Source organism: Canis aureus, chromosome 12 (assembly GCF_053574225.1).
Source record: "Canis aureus isolate CA01 chromosome 12, VMU_Caureus_v.1.0, whole genome shotgun sequence".
Lineage (NCBI taxonomy): Eukaryota > Metazoa > Chordata > Mammalia > Carnivora > Canidae > Canis > Canis aureus.
The window spans coordinates 45,999,217-46,013,252 of record NC_135622.1 but is presented as its reverse complement, the minus strand read 5'-3'; the positions used below and the strand labels follow the sequence as shown (position 1 = coordinate 46,013,252).

Below are 14,036 nucleotides of genomic sequence, written 5' to 3'. Positions count from 1 at the left end.
TCCATCAGGACCCTAAATCATCTGGCTTCAGTACTGCCTGGTTTTGAAGAAGTACCCATAAAAAATCTCAGGTTTTACAGAAGAGAGTGGCATCATGTGGCAAAGACTATACCCACAGGATTAAGTATGCAAGTGATTTGGGGTGTTGCTCTTCCTTGGAAGCCAAATAATGACAGAACCTAAGTTTATGGATGACTGTGAACAGTGCCATCTTTGCTGATAGTCAGTTGCTATTTACCAGTTCCTACACACATTTACCTAGAGAAAATTTAATGATAAAGTTCTTCAAAATGAATGAACACACAAAATAATATCAGGAGGTTTGAAATGAATTGTTTCATTCAAGAAAATGTTCTAGGGCACTGTATTATAAATGCAAATAAACTAGACATATAAAGTGAGAAAAATTCAAATATAATGTCAATTGGGCTAATCTAACTATGAAACATTTTCTTTAATGGTTTTAACTATAAGTCAGTATGAAAAACTAGTTCAGGGACGCCTGGGTGAGCGTTGAGTGTGCCTGCCTTCCGCCAAGGATGTGATCCTGGAGTTCTGGGATCGAGTCCCACATTGGGCTGTCTGCATGGAGCCTGCTTCTCTCTCTGCCTATGCCTCTGCCTCTCTCTGTGTCTCTCATGAATAAATAAATAAAATCTTTAAAAAACAGAAAAAAGAAAAACTAGTTTCAAGTTTCTTTGAGTTTTTGAATTGTGGGTTTAAAATAAAAAAATCTTGAAACTATAAAAAGCACTTAGTTTAGAGAGACTAGAAGAGGTAAATACTTTTGAATCCAGGTGATTGGATCGCTCCATTTTGTAACATTAAACATTTTACTTTAATATGGAATTCAGCATTGGGGGAAATCATGATTTACGGAAAATAGTTTTTATGCGGAAAGAAAAAGCCCAAAACAAGCATTAAAAAAAAAAAAAAACTATTACAAATGTAAAACAAAAGAAAAATAGATTTGTACTTATTGGTAGTATAATGTACTAGATATATGTAAAATAAACCACTAATTTTATTTTTGAATATATGATTTAATTTAGGAGGAGAATTGAATCTTGGTGAATTCATGAAAGTATTCAATCCCTCTATTTTTGAGGGGGTCTTTTTTAGTTTCAGCAATATTATAAAGAAAATTTTTTAAATTTTGTTTATTTTGAAAGAGAGGGTGCAAGTGGGGGGGAGGGGCAGAGGGAGAAGGAGGCGGCTGACTCCCACTGAGGCTATACAGGGAGCCCCATGTAAGGGCTTGATCTCAGGACCCTCAAATCAAGACCTGAGTCAGAATCAAGGGTCGGGCACTTAACTGCCTGAGCCACCCAGGTGCCCCAGCAATGTTAGAAAATTTAAGTGTATAGGTCTTGTATATCTTTTGTTAAATTAATTCCTAAGTATTCTATGTTTTTTGATATATTACAAATTTGTTTTGCATTTTATTTTCCATTTATGATTGTATAGAATGAATAGAATTTGTAGACTCACCTTATATCCTTTAACTTTGCCAAGTTACATATTAATCCTATTAATCATTTTTCAGATTCCTTAGAATTACGTACCTAAAAATGATTTTAAGTGAACAAAGACAATTTTAGTTCTTCTTCTCTGAATTTCCTTTTATTTCTCTTACAGCGCTGACTGACTAGGACCTTCAGTACATCCATTATAATAATGAAGTGGCTATGGGGTGCCTGACTGGCTCTGTCAGTTGAGCGTGCAACTCTTGATCTTGGGGTTGTGGGTTTGGGCCCCACATTGGCCGTAGAGATTACTTAAAAATAAAATTTAAAAAAATAATGAAGTAGCTAGAGTGAACATTCTTGCCTTATTCCTAATATTAGAAACTCCCAATATTTCACCATTATATAAAAACTAGATGTAGATTTTTCATTCATCCTCTTGATTATCATATTAAGGGAGTTACCTTGGGCAGCCCTGGTGGCTCAGCGGTTTAGCACCGCCTTCAGCCCAGGGCCTGATCCTGGAGACTCGGGATCGAGTCCCACGTCAGGCTCCCTGCATGGAGCCTGCTTCTCTGAATCTCTGTGTCTCTGCCTCTCTCTTTCTCTGTGTCTCTCATGAAATAATAAATAAAATCTTAAAAAATAATAAATTCTTTAATTCTTACCTTGCTGAGAATTTTATCATGAATAGGTACTGATTTTTGTCAGATTTTTTTCTGTATCTGTTGAAATGTTTATATCTTTTTATTCTGTTAACATGGTAAATTACATTAACTGATATTTGAATTTTAAACCAAACTTATATTTCTTGGATAAACCACAATGATCAAGGTATGTTATCCTTCTTATATATTGCTGGGTTAAATTTATTGTTTTGCGTCTGTATTCATGAGGCTGATTTTCTTTTCTAGTAATATCTTTGTCAAGTTTTGGTGTTAGGGATTTGCTTATTTAATAAAACAAGTTGGAGAGTATCTCTTTTCTGTTTTCTAGAAAGTATGTAAGATTCTTATTATTACTTCGTTAAATGTTTGAGAGAGCCCACCAGTGAAGCCATCTGGGGCTAGAGTTTTGTTTTTGTGGTATTTTGTATTTTGTTTTTGTAATAATTATGAAATAGTTTCTTTAATAGATAGCATTCCATTTATTTCCGTAGACATTTTGGTAATTTTAAGGGATTTTTCATTTTATCTCAGTTACTGGATTGATTTGCATTATATAGTTTAAAACATTATATTTGTAGTATCAGAAGTGATATTTCTCCTATATTGATAATTTGTGTTGCCTTTTGGTTTTCTTGAACAGTCTTGACAGAGTATTAATGATTGTTTTAATCTTTTAAACTGTTGGTTTTAATTTGTTTGAATTGTCTTGAGTTTGGATTATTATTTTGACTTCACCAACTTCTTTTTGTGCCATCTTACATCTCCTATTAGCTAATAATAGTAGATTCAGCCTATTCAGTGAATTTGACAATTTTTATACTGAACTATCTAACTCTTGATTTTTCATTTATTTCTTTTTTTCCCATTTACTGCCAATATTTCTCATCTGCTCACTCATCAAAATATCTTGAACATGCTTGTATTAACTGTTTTAATATCCTTGTCAGTTAATTCAAACATCTAGATCATCTTGTAATAGGATTTTTCTCCTGATCTTGAGTTAAAAATCTTAACTTCTTAGCATGTTTTTTTTTTTTTTACTTCTTAGCATGTTTAGAAATTTTTTATTGCGTCCTAGATTTTGTTGATGATATTTTAGATGGTTTTTTTAGAAATTGTGTTGGTTTTTTAAATTTTTTTTTAATTTTTATTTATTTATGATAGTCACACACAGAGAGAGAGAGAGAGAGAGGCAGAGACACAGGCAGAGGGAGAAGCAGGCTCCATGCACCGGGAGCCCGACATGGAATTCGATCCCGGGTCTCCAGGATCGCGCCCTGGGCCAAAGGCAGGTGCCAAACCGCTGTACCACCCAGGGATCCCTGGTTTTTGTTCTAAATTACTGGGTAGTAAATACACACCCATACCATCCAGCAATTGCATTTTTGGGTATTTATTCTAGAGAAATGAAAACTTATGTTCACATAGAAACCTGTACATAATTATTTATAGCAGCTTTGTTCCCATACTGTTTAATTCATTTTTTTAAGATTCTCAAAGTGACAAAATTATAGAAATAAAGGACAGATAAGTGGTTGCCAGGAATTAAGGAAAGGACAGGAGGGTGTGATTATAAACAGCAAAGGGACTCTAAGTGGGGGTATAGTATATGGATCTTTACATGTACTAAAATGCCATAGAGTTATAAACAAAGATATATATGTAGTATCTATATGTAAAATGAGTGAATGAAAAAAACTGGCAAAATCCAAGTAAGATCTGTAGTCTAGATAATTGTATTGTGCCGGTCAGTTTCTCAGTTTATGATAATATACTACAGTTATATAGGATGTCACTTTGGGGGTAGGTGAGTAGTATGTTCCTGGATCTTTCTGTACCACTAATACAACTTCTGGTGAAGGTAAGAGGCCATCTATATGTATCTAATCACCGGAAAGGATGTCTGCTGTAAAATCATATCTTCATCCATTGTCTTTTGGAAGTATTTTTCCGGATCACCTTACAAGTTGGATTTTCTTTCTTTATGCAACATTTCTGACCTTTGTCATTTCTTAGAAAATAATATGTCAATCTAACTTCCTTTCTGCTTTTATTTTTTTTTTCTTCTCCTTTTAGTTGTTTGTGTAATTGGCCTTAAATGAAGTGAGAGTGAAGAAAACTAGAGCCATCTCTGGAAACCTCATTACACCACTACCCTGGAAGCTACCTTCTGGAATATTAGACTTGACCATATCTGTTTTGAGGACTCATTATGAACAAAGAAGTCTCCCAGGTGGGAATTGTACTTCTTCTTTTAAAAGAGCTTTGTCTCAGGATCCCTGGGTGGCGCAGCGGTTTGGCACCTGCCTTTGGCCCAGGGCGCGATCCTGGAGACCCGGGATCGAATCCCACATCGGGCTCCCGGTGCATGGAGCCTGCTTCTCCCTCTGCCTGTGTCTCTGCCTCTCTCTCTTCTCTGTGACTATCATAAATAAATAAAAAAAATTAAAAAAAAAAAAACTTCGAAAAAATAAAAAAAGAGCTTTGTCTCTACAAAAAGTATGGAGGGAAAAATGATTACCTGTTGACTCTTTTTGTTAATGGAAATATGTATTTGATTTGAGAGCTTCAAGGTTATTATAAAACATGTGCTGATATTCCTAAAGGAAAATATTAGAGAAGTTCTAGATTACATTTTATGAATCACTTTAATGCACATTTAAATGCATATAGGATTCATATCTATATTTTACAATGTGACCATTATTGAATTAAAAATGGCAAGCGGGTAAGTCATCCTTAGATTTGGTCTATATATTTCTAACTTGTATGCAGTCATTAAATCTATATTTGGTGCCCATTTTTTACATTTGGGCATTTTTACATAGTTGTTTTCTAAGAGTTTGTGAGCTGGGGGAAGAATACTTGTGTATCCATGAACATGACAATGATCATAGCAGCCTATAGTTAGAAAGATAAACATGCATCAAGCCAAGACAGTAGGTAAAAAGCTGAAGGTTAATCAGAAACTGATTAATCAGTAAGTGGAAGACTTCCAGTGGGAGGTTTTTTAAATTAAAATATTTTTAATTGAATTATGACATTATACAGATAAAAGTTACAAGTTTTAAATATAGAACTCTTGAATTATCACGTGCAAACAAATTTGTTAAACAGGTTAAGAAGTAAAACAATATCAGCACCCCCAGAAACTCCCCTCATCCCTGCCTCAGCTCTATACCACCTACTCACTTTAAAGGAGAAAGTTGTCACCATGGAGAGTGATAGCCACCAACTTGAATAGTGGGGTGTAACAGTCATAGAAGTCAGAGACAGTTAAATTTAGTTGGCTGACAAGCAATACCAATGTTTGGAATAAACAATGAACTTGGGAGATGAAGGCAAGACTATTTGTTGGCAGAGAGCTTTAAAGCAGGGACTGGATGTGCAAAATGATTTGAGAAAATACTCTTTTGATCCTGCTACTTCTCACTCTAAAATCTCATTGGTTTCTAGAACACACTCCAGATTTCTGGCTTTTATGAACTGATGATACCTTGTATTTATTAATTTATGTTTTCTGTTATTTGAAATCAGATTGTTGATTCTCAATAAAGAGAGAGAAATAGTAAAGCATTTTATTTTAAGCCGTTTTGCAGAGTAGGCTGTATTATATAAGCAAGATAAATTTTAATCATATAGGAGACCCCTCTCTTTAATAGTTTTCAGGAAGGGAATGTTAGTACCTTGACTTCATGAAAGAGAAAGGGAGAGAAAACAGAATGATCTAATGATTGATCTCTGGTATCGGTGTCTTTTTCCATACTCATTGTTCATTGAGTGACTCTGAGAAAGTCTCTTTTCTTCATATCACAATGAAAACTTCTATCTTTTCTATTTCCCTTTAACATTTATCAAAAACAATTTTAAACTTGCCATATAGTTGCAAGATTGGTATGCTCTGTATGCCTCCTAACACTTTCACCAGTAATAAACATTTTGTTACATTTTCTTTATCTCTTCTGTATATTTACTATTATTTCTGCTCCTCCTCTTCAACCACCACCATTATGATGATGATGAATCATTTGAGACCTGTAGACATTTATGATCTTCTACTCCTAAATATTCAGTATGTTCTCCTACTTAACCACAATATAATAATGAAATTCAGGAAGCATTTTCATTATTGTTATTATTGCACTTATAGTTCATATTAGAATTTTATCAGTTGTCTGATCACACATTGTGCAGTTGTGACTGCTCTTTGGTTTCTTAACCTAGAATTATTTATCAGCTTTTCTTTGTCTTCCATAAAATTGACATTTTGGAAGAGAACAGACCAGCTGTTTTGTATAGTAGCACTCATTTTGAGCTCAATATCTGTTTCTATCTGTGTTTCTTTCTGAAGAGACTATATGATGTGTGAGACTTTGGAGATTCATAGATTTCTTAACTGAGAACCTTATCTGGTAGAACAAAACCTATAAAGATTTTTTTCAGGAGAAAGTCTGTTAAAACATGGTAGAATCCCAAAATTCCAAAAGATAGATTCCTAAAGATGATTTGGACAGTATTGAAAAGAATTTTATATGTGTATGTATGTATACATATAATCTTAAAATCCAGCAAGATTTATTAGCTTTTGGACAAAAAATAGGATTTGTAATGGCAAAATTTTTTTATCTTAGAGAAATAGCACATTTCATTTTAAAGTGAATCACATCTTATAGGAAGTAATTGTTTTATAATGGTGAGAGAAGTCAGGATTAGACATAGGATCAATTTTATTTATTTCTGTATGATGTTTGGTTTTTTTTTTATAATTTTTAAATTTATTTATGATAGTCACAGAGAGAGAGAGAGAGAGAGAGAGAGAGAGAGGCAGAGACACAGGCAGAGAGAGAAGCAGGCTCCATGCACCGGGAGCCCGACATGGGATTCAATCCCAGGTCTCCAGGATCGCGCCCTGGGCCAAAGGCAGGTGCTAAACCGCTGCGCCACCCAGGGATCCCTCTGTATGATGTTTGGACTAAGAATTGAGAAGACTCTCTCTTCTTATGTTTGAGAGTTTGAGATTCTTGTAAATACCACCCAGGATTTCTAGAGGTGGCATAATTTAATGTCAGCTCTTTTGGGAAAACTAATGAAGAAGCATTTTAGTGTGGAAGCAAAAGTTGGGAATATATCTTTGGCTTTTCTACTTATCAGTTATGTGCCTGTAGCTTAGTTGTATAAGTTGAAATAAAGCATAGCCAGAATCTGGAATCAAACTGCCTAAGAATGATTTTTATCTCTGCCACTTGACAATGTTGAGCTGATTAAAGAATGTTTCTGTGCCTTGGTTTCCTCATTTCTAAAATGGATTATAGTATTACCTATTGTATTTTATGAGTGAATGAATTAGTAAGGTTTTATGAGTAAATTAGATGCTTAGAACAATGATTGGCATATAGTAAATGCTCTGTAAGTGTTGGTCATCATCATCATCATCATCAGACAGTAGTTTATCAGTAAGATAAAGCTGTTGAACTCAGTGATTCTGTAAGTAGAAATAATAATACATACTTCATAGAGTAGTTGTGAGGAAAAAATGAGTTAATATATATAAAATGCATAAACACTGTATTATTACATTGTCATATCCTCTAAATGGATATTAGTAGGCTTCCTTTTTTGTGAACCTTTTTATTATTTTGTTCCTCTCAAATACTTTGTTGCTGACTTTATACTATGCAAATGGAAACAGGTAAGATAGGTATTTTGTATGTTCTTTCTTATTTGTTTTTTTTTTTAAAGATTTTATTTATTTATTCATGAGAGACACAGAGAGAGAGAGAGAAGCAGAGACAGGCAGAGGGAGAAGCAGACTCCTTGTGGGAAGCCCAATGCGGGACTCAATCCCAGGATCCCGGGATCATGCCCTGAGCCAAAGGCAGACATTCAACCACTGAGCCACATAGGCGTCTCCATTTTGTATATTCTTAAGTGCCTATAATAAAAAAATTTGAGAAGCAGTGCACTAGATGACAATTGCTAGAGTCTCTCTGATTCTGAGCGTTTGCATTATTTTCCATTGATCCTGAAATATAAGCACTATTTCCAAAGTTGTTATTCTGTCAAGAACACTGGAAAGTGAAATTTGAATTTCACTTGTTTATAGTTAGTCTTTCTTTGGGCATTGCACTGGAAGGGGTATGACTAGCTCAATTAGTATGATCATTGAGGAAATATTAATGCTATTTAACCAGCTATTCCCCTGAAATGCTTGGGGCTTTATTTTTCATTTCCCAATGGGTATTAATAAGGTTTTGCGAAATACAAATGAATCAAGTGAGATGACTTAAATTTCAAGCTAGGCTTAAAAAATATATATTCTTCTATAAATTTAAGCAATGAAGATTTTATGTACATTTATATTGTGATTTTATTAATGCCCCTTCTGCAGTTGGGGGGATGACCCTGAAATTAACTGGGTTTACCTGACTTGATCATTTTCTAGTGCCTTCAAAATATAATTCCATTGTTTTGGCAAATAATTAATATGTAGCTCTATTACTTTGGTACTTCTGCTACCTTATAACTTTAAAGATCAAATTTTAGTATATTTATTTTTCTTTTATTGGTCTATATATGTACATTTGAACATACTGTATTCCAAAATGAGTTTCTAAAATATTTGAGGGAAATTGAACAGCTTCTGATCAGAGGCTTAACTCTTATTTTAGATTTTGGAATAATTTTTTAAAATATTTATTTATTTTAGAGAGAGAGCACATGTGTGAGCAGGGACAGAGGGGGAGGGAGAGAGAGGATATCTGTGTCTAATGCTGATCGTTATTCTCTTCTGGCCGCAACTTTTAGCTGATTTTCTGCTCATTAATATTTGAATCTGAAAGAGGGTGAAATTGATGGGAAGAGAGAGACAATGAAATTTGTATTGCTTAGTTTTGTCTTTCTGATCACCATTTTCTTTTTTTAAGGCTGTTACTTCTTTACTAAACTATTAAAAACTTTACTCTGCAAGTAAATAAACTTATTTTTTTGTTTACACAGCTAAAAAGAGCTGTGGTCAGGAAGACCAATTTTAATCTCTTTTATTTTTTTTTTAAAGAAATACCAACATATTTTCCACGTTAGATATGGAACTGATTTTTGGAAGACATGGTACATTGTATATACAATTACCCAATGTTGTAGAATAACTGGAATCATCTAGTTTAATGGATTTCTAAGGAAATGTTGAGGGTGTTTCTGCCCAATTGTCTTAATAAGATAGTTGTCACAAATATGTATTTCATATGCTGACTATCTTTCGTCAGGCACAAATACAACAGGAGTATTTTAACAAGGTGAATGCGTGTTTATTTTTTATTTCAAAAAATTAAATTTTAAATAAAGTCAATGTGAGGAATTTAAAATATTGGGTTTTAAAAGTAATTTGATTTTTCTTTTTCCTGTATTTATGTTAATAGAAAACAGAAAATAAACTTTTATGGCTCTTCAAAACTTCCTCTTTCCTCTTTCCATTTAGAAACTAATGCAAAGAAAGCATTTTTCTTAATCTCTAAAATAAGCTTTTAGTGGTAAATATGAATTTATTAAGTCGTTTTTCAAAAACTACATATTTTTAGAATTTAAGTTACCAAGTCCTTGATAATGCATTTATTATTAACATAATATATGTAAGTTTTTGCACAGGATTTTCTTTTAAAAAAATCTGATGTTTTATAGAATCAGTGAAAGAAGATAAAATGATGTCTTTGTTGCTTTGAATCCATTTTTGCCTTTATTTTTTATTCCTGGCCATAGAGTTCAGATACTGGCAAACCATTTATGGCAGAGTCTTATTGGGGCAAGGATTCCTCTTTGGGCCAAGGATAGCCACCACCTGAGTTCTGGTCTCTGGTTTTGTGGATTCAGAGTGACTTTTTGTTTCCAGATATTGAACGAAATCTTTGTTTAGGCATTAGCTTCAAAATACCTAGTTTTTAACAAAACAAAACAAAAAAAAGGAAACATTCAGAGAAACAAGAAAGTAAGGCATATACACAGGAAAAATAGCAATCAATAGAAACTGTCTCTAAGGAAGTCAAGACATTGCACTTAATAAGAAAAAGTAAATAAATTGGATTTCATCAAAATTATAAAGACTTTGTTCATAAAACAAAATGTTTGCAAGTCATATATCTGGTAGAGGCTTAGTACTCTAATTTAAAGAATTCTTATGACTCAACAATTAAAAGACAACCCAATTTAAAAATGGGCAAAGGACCTGAATAGACATTTCTCCAAAGAAAATATACAAATGGCCAATAAGCACATGAAAAAGATGCTCAGTTTCATTAATGATTAGGGAAATAAATGCAAATCGAAACTAATGTGATACCATTTCACACCTCCTAGGATGGCCTGAATTAAAGTTACAAAACAGAAAATAACAAATTTGGTGAGGATGTGGAAAAATTAGAACACTTGTACGTTGCTGATAAAAATTTAAGATGGTATAGGCACTATGGGAGACAGCTTGGCAGCTTTTCCTCTAAAAGCTGGAGAGTTACAATATGACTTAGTAGTTCCATTCCAAGAATACCAAGAGAATTGAAGACATGCTCACATTTATACATACAAATTTTTACAGGATCTTTATTGATAAATAGCTCCTGAAATGAAAGAACCTAATGTCCATCCGCTGATGGATAAACAAAATGTGGAATATCTAAACAGTGGAAAATTATTCAGCCTTATAAAGGGTGGTGAAAATCCCAAAGTTCCCATACATACTTACCACATGAGAAAGATTTCAATTGACAAGGCAATGAAAAGACAAAAGAATTGAAAACATCTTTTAGAGGACCGTAGGTGTCTGAGGATGTTAGTCTGAGAAATGTTTCCACATGGCAGTTGCCCAGTGCAGAAGCTCTTTGCTTATCATGATTTTCCTGTGTGATTCTTTTCATACAGCTGTCAACTTGGAGAGATTTAGTTCACAGAATGCCTCTCTCATATCAATGCTGTTTTGTGCTAATTGCCTGCTAAGCAATTTTAAAGTATATTATTAGTTATTTACTAACATGTTGTTACTTACTTTTCAAATTATGTGGTTCTCAGCTAAGTCTGGGGAATGAGTGACAAATGTCTTGTTCTAGAAATTTATAATTCAAATGAAATACAAAACACTAATCTATTTCTTCAGCCCCACCTGTTGGTTTTGTCTGGTTTATTTGAGATAGATGTGGTTTCTAATTCCTAAAACTGTTCTCTACAGATGGCCTGAAGTTGTTTGGGTATAAGTTAGTGACTCTTTTCAAATCAACAGAGTACTTTTACTTAGAAACCTTAGCTCTTTTTTAAAAGGTGATATGCAAATTGGTTTCCTGAAACCAGCATTTCTTTTTTTTTTGTTTTTATTTTTTTTAATAAAATAATTTTTATTGGTGTTCAATTTACCAACATACAGAGTAACACCCAGTGCTCATCCCGTCAAGTGTCCCCCTCAGTGCCCGTCACCCACTCACCCCCACCCCCCGCCCTCCTCCCCTTCCACCACCCCTAGTTCGTTTCTTTTCTTAATGAACCTTATTTAAGTACCCTTACTGCCAAATGTAAAGCCATTCCACAAATAGAACAGCTGTAATAGTTTTCACTCATCAGAGGTTTTGCATTCCACTATCTGTATATTGTGTTTTGTAAATAGAAAGCAGTTAATACCAGAATCATATCATCAGCACATTGTTGGTGACTCTCATAGCTTCTTAGTGTTGGCTCTTATTTTGGTAGGCTGCCTGTCTTGTCTGGCTGCTGTTGAATTATTGTCTAATATCTTCTCAGTTCCAGAATCTCAGATAAATTTAGAAGATGTCAGTCTCCAGCCTGTAGTCTGAGGGGAGAGCACAGTATGGGGAATCTGACTTTAAATCTAAAAACGTTTGTTGCTCAAAATGATACAGTCTGTGAGATTGTATTATTTATGTTTACAGTTGTATGACTGTAACATGACCTCATGTCTCTACAATACTATGAAAAATTGTAAGACATTTCCCCCAAATGGTACAAAATTAGAAGAGATGTTCTCCAATTTCTAGATCAAGAAAACAGGTTTTTTTTTCCCATTGAAAACAGAGTAACAAGGACTTCAAGTGAGCTCAGTTTCTCAATTATAAGAAAGAATTCCAGAGTTTTATGAAGGATTCCAGAAAATATTTAACCATAAAATATCTTAAATATCCTTTAAACTTTTTTTTTTCCTTTAAACTTTTAAATGTTGTATTAGTTAAGTAGTTTTGTCACTTCAAACTCATCACCTGTTTTAGCTTCTGTATCTCTTGGGCATTTTGTTAGACAATGGATATACAGTAAAAAAAGATCTAGTAACTGGCTTTGAGTTCATAATATAGAAGGGGAGGCAAGCAGGAGAATTACATTTTATAGCATAGTATAGTAAGAAGTATATGGCCCTTTCTATTTTGAGAGCCAGTAGAATTCCAAGTGGGTAAATTCTCAAATGAGTATAACTTAATGTCTTTGGAGGCAGAAAAGACAGACAGATAAGGAAGTAATAAGTAGTCCTTAAGCAGGAAGTAGGGACTTAGCTATTTTTCTTTGGGTTTAGTAAACTCTAAACTCTTCTCTTTATTTTCTGCTTTGTCTCTTCTCTCTTCTATTTCTACTTTTAGTTAATGTCCCTTCATTATTACAAAATTTGTTGCATAGTTCCATTTTTTTATATTAATACATTAAAAATATTACATTTTATTTCTATGTGAATATAAAATGAAGTGGCTTCTTTGAATTTTCATAGGAAAAGAAGGTAGCAATTATATTAATTATAGTAATATTTTACTCAAATGATTATTCTTATTTTGTGTTTGGGTTTCAGAATCTTTTGACATCTTTTTGTTGTGGTGGTTGATATTACAAGTCTGGCATATTTGCCTTTGCTCTGAGGCTTAAATTGTAATTATTTTCCTTATCATAGGTCCTTCCTCTCTCCCACCATAAGAGATTTAACAAGTTTTTTTTTGTTTTTAATGATGACATTAAATGACAATGCAGCTCACCTTATTTATTCATCATTAATAGAAGCCTGGAATTTAAAAGTCCAGCATATTTTATAAATGTTGAGTTTGAGGTGACAGATATCCAAATGAAAAAGTCCCATTTAGCAGTTGGAAACTTAAATACCAAATTACTGAGATGAGAAAGATTGTACTTACCCTTTGTAGCAGAAGTCTTAGAATGGAAACCAGACCTTGTCATTCCTCTGTTCTTTACCCTCCACTGATTGCCTAATTCAGTCAGAGTAAAGCTAGTCTTTAAAATGGTTTTTATGGCCTTACATGATATAGCCTCCTGTGATCTTTCTGAGATCATCTGTTCCTCACTCTCTGGTTCTAGCTACATTGATCTCTTTTATGTTTCTCAAAAAGCATAGTTATGCTCTGGCCTTAAGGGTTACAGCTCTTCCCTCTGCCCCTGCCAGGAGCACTGTTTCTCCAGATACCTTTCTCCCTTCCCTCACCTCCTTCAAGGCTTTGCTCCTATCTCAACTTCTCAATGAGGCCTTTTCTAACTATGCTGCTTAAAGTTGCTGACTCTTCCAGAACTTTCACACATATCTCTATTTTCGCCTAATTTTTCTCTGTAACACTTAACCACCTTCTAATATACTCTATAACTTACTTTTTAATTTTATTTATTGTCTCTCTCCCTTACAATAAAATGAACCTCTCTGAAGACAGTGATTTTTATAAATTTTATTGACAGCTGTGTCCCCAGTACCTCAAACAGAGGCTGGCATATACCAGGAACTCCATAAATATTTGTTGCTAAGTTAAGTTAGGGCTACCCACTGAGATCAATTTAAAGTTTTCTGACTAATATTTACCTTTCCTGGGAGCATGAAGTATACTAAAGATTTTATTTTTTTATTTTATTTTTTAATTTTTTTTAATTTTTTATT

General features: G+C 33.6%; 1 protein-coding gene across 8 annotated transcripts in view; it reads left to right on the top strand.

Annotated features, from left to right (window-relative positions):
• Positions 1–14,036, top strand: part of NCOA1 (nuclear receptor coactivator 1) — a 244,984-nt gene that overhangs the window by 131,461 nt on the left and 99,487 nt on the right. For 7 of the 8 annotated variants that reach the window (XM_077843903.1, XM_077843897.1, XM_077843899.1 and 4 more), the window contains one exon: positions 4,211–4,367. The exons of the other annotated variant lie outside the window; for it this stretch is intronic. The gene's annotated coding sequence lies outside the window, so the exon portion shown is untranslated. The remainder of the gene's footprint in view (positions 1–4,210; positions 4,368–14,036) is intronic. 8 annotated transcript variants of the gene reach the window in all.